The sequence below is a fragment of the Propithecus coquereli genome, unplaced genomic scaffold (genome assembly GCF_000956105.1).
Source record: "Propithecus coquereli isolate 6110/MARCELLA unplaced genomic scaffold, Pcoq_1.0 Scaffold179, whole genome shotgun sequence".
In the NCBI taxonomy this organism is placed as follows: Eukaryota; Metazoa; Chordata; class Mammalia; order Primates; family Indriidae; genus Propithecus; species Propithecus coquereli.
The window spans coordinates 3,301,765-3,305,018 of NW_012142634.1; the positions used below are offsets into that span (position 1 = coordinate 3,301,765).

General features: G+C 39.6%; 1 protein-coding gene across 1 annotated transcript in view; it reads right to left on the reverse strand.

The window, feature by feature from the left end:
• Positions 1 to 3,254, reverse strand: part of WDR11 (WD repeat domain 11) — a 62,396-nt gene that overhangs the window by 7,412 nt on the left and 51,730 nt on the right. The window lies entirely within an intron of this gene.

Consider the following 3,254-nt stretch of genomic DNA (forward strand, 5'->3'; position numbering starts at 1 on the left):
AGTTGTCCAGATAGTTTCTTTCTATTTTTAGTAGAGACGGGGTCTCGCTCTTGTTCAGGCTGGTCTCAAACTCCTGACCTTGAGCGATCCACCCGCCTTGGCCTCCCAGAGTGCTAGGATTACAGGCGTGAGCCACCGCGCCCAGCCTGGTTAGTGTTTTTATAAATTGATATTTCTAAAATAGCCAAATATCAAATATTCATAAATCAGAGAAGATATTCTTTAAATCTATAGTTTCCCATTTAAACATAAAATGTTAATCTTTGGATAGGGAAAACAACAAAGTAATTACTTTGAATTTGCCATCAATAAAACATTCTATTACGCTTAATTTGTTAAATATTATAATTACATGTGGCAGATTCTAGACTACAAAAATGTGTTGTTTTACAAAGAACTCTTTGTAGACCTATAGTTTTCTCCTTCATTTGCAATATTATTTCTCATACATTCTTTTAAATGCTCCTGGCTCTAGAGAGCATATTCATTTCCTAGCCAGAACTGTGTACACCCAGCACCTGACACAGAGAACCCATTTTGTTAGAGAAGGAGACTAGGAGACAGGGCTGAGACCAGATGCAGGGGCTTGAAGATTGGGTGCAGGTGTTAAAGTAAATAACCCTCAGGCAGGAGCTAACTAGCGGGGCTGATAACCAAAGGCAAGAACCAGCTTCAACTGGCTTGTCAGCTATCTCGGTCATCCTACGCAAACTTTGGCTAATTAAAATGTCATTTACACAGTAGTTTTAAAATTTCTCTGCCTTTGAAATCACCGTGACAGTTCCAAGAACGTAAAGTATAAAAATGGAAGGAATCCAATTCTAGGAATTAGTACCCAAATTCTATTAATAAGTAAAAGCCAACCCCTTACCCTTAAATATTCCTCCCCTCAATTAGTAAGACTTCGAAAGACCAAAAACCATTTCCTCCCAGTGCCGCTGCTCTTTTGAGCCTGCCTGTTCTCTCTCTCCTGAGAGTGTGCTTTTGCCTTCAATAAAAGCTGTCGCTTGCTTGGCTTACATGGTGCGTCCTAAAATTCTTTTCTCCCAGTGATCACCAAGAACCCGGAAAAACCTCCACTCGGAGGCTGGTAACAATTTTAGGAGCAAGAAGCAGACACAGAAGAATCACCCTGAGTGTGTCCCCCAGCTTAAGGCTTCACAGGGGATTTGTGGTGGAGGCGGCTGAGCCATGAGGATGCTCACACTACAGCGTCGAGTCCTGCCCTGACGTGAGACCAGAGCACTAGAACTCAGGGAGACAGATGCTCTGTCACTATGACTAAGTGCGTTCTCTACAAAGCAGATTCTGAAGGGAAGCAAACCTCTGTAAACAGAATGGTCTCTTCTTGGGCCACTAATATTTCCTAAAACATTAACTTATGTAATTTTAGAAAGTCCAATTTATTATATTTTTCTTTCTCATGTCCTTATCTACTAACAAAACACAGAGTGCTTACTTAGACAGTGAATTCAGCTGCTCCTGAAGGAGACTCTTTATTTCTTTGTTTTCTGGATAATCACTGCACAGAAAAGATTTTGAATGAGTTTATTATTTCTTCACTTAAAACCATTCATTTCTTCACCAGAAAAAAGTTGTATTAATACAGAAATAGCTTCATTTGTCTTGGTTAAAAACCTGGTTATAGACCAAAAGAGCAAAAATTTACCAAGGGCCCCTCCAATCATCTTTAATGTCTGCTTTCATCTTCTTGAGTCAACAACAAAGAAATCGGTAAAGAAAGCCTCTTTGGCTTTCAAGAAACCAGATGATTTATTAGCAGGCTCTGAAAATTATCAGGTTTAGATTCCTTTGAATAAAGAATCCAGCAATGACTAAGCAAACTTGCTCATTCTGCTCTGCAGAATGGACAGTTCTTGGAGAACAGACGCCTCATGGCACTGTTTTTAAATCCCCCACCCCATGCCCACCTGTGCATTCCACCTGGCAGAAGTTCAGTAATCTTTGTGGATTTAGTTAATAACCACTAATAATAGTTTCTGTGAATTTTTGTTGCAATGAGGCAAACACTGAGCTTTATAAAACATAATACACCCCTGAAGCAGGCCTCACTGATGCCACTTTTAAAAAGAATTAGCCGGCCTCAAATTCCCCTTGGTCTCCATTGACCCTCTTCACATACATCCTTTTCCCTACCATGGCAGGTCCATGCTCAGATCATAAGAAAACCGCCTGCGAGCAACACAGGCACTGCAGCTCCTCGCTGACCTCCACCTCCACCAAGGCCCAGAGGGCTGGAAGCGAGAGGCAGACTGGAGGTTCTTTCAGTGTCCCTGCTTTCTGTTGGCTTGGTTTTAAGGGTCCATTCCCTTTAACCCCTGGAGTATAGGCCATGGCTGACTCCATGGGTGTTCTTCAATTCCAAGTAAATTATGAAAGAAAAACAAAAATGGAAAAACTTACACACAAGAAATGTCCAAAGAATACTGTCCACTCCAAGGCTGGTGTAATAAGAAGGCTTTTAAGGCAAGGGCGGCCCTTGGAACAAGGAGATACGGGCACCACACAGGCTCTACACCAAAAAAAAAAGGGGGAGGGTTCTTTTTTAATAATATAAATTTTTATACTAACAGTGAAGCTTCAGCTATAAACCGTATATAGAGTAGTCAGCAGAGAACAATGTATAAATCTGGTGCAATTGATAAAGTATATTCAATGTAGTCATTACTTAGGCAACACAGGCTAAGAGTGGAGAGATTCTCTGCATTCACATCTGATTAATATATTCTTCTCCCTCCACCTTTTTGTTTTTAGAGACTGGGGTCTCACTATGTTGTCCAGGCTGGTCTTGAACTCCTGGCCTCAAGCCATCCTCCCACCTTGGCCTCCCAAAGTGCTGGGATTACAAGCATGAGCCACGGCACCCAGCCACATGACTACTTTTTCAATTGAAAATTTTCTAAAATAAACATAAAGCTCAAGTATTTCTGCTGAAAATCTATCCTCTAAATTGAGAGGACAATTCAATTTATTTTATAATAGATGTAAAACATCAACTGGATTTCAAAGACTGAGTACTAAAAAAATGTAAAATATCTCATTAGTGATTTTTAATATTATATGGTGAAAAGATAAAATTTTGGATATACTGGCTTAAGTAAAATTTTAATTAAAATCTTTTTCATTTGTTTCTTTTTACTCTTTAAAATGTAGACACTAGAAAATTTAAACTTATATATGTGGGTCACATTTCTATTGGATAGCTCTGCTTTAGAAAACTTCATTCTATGTAG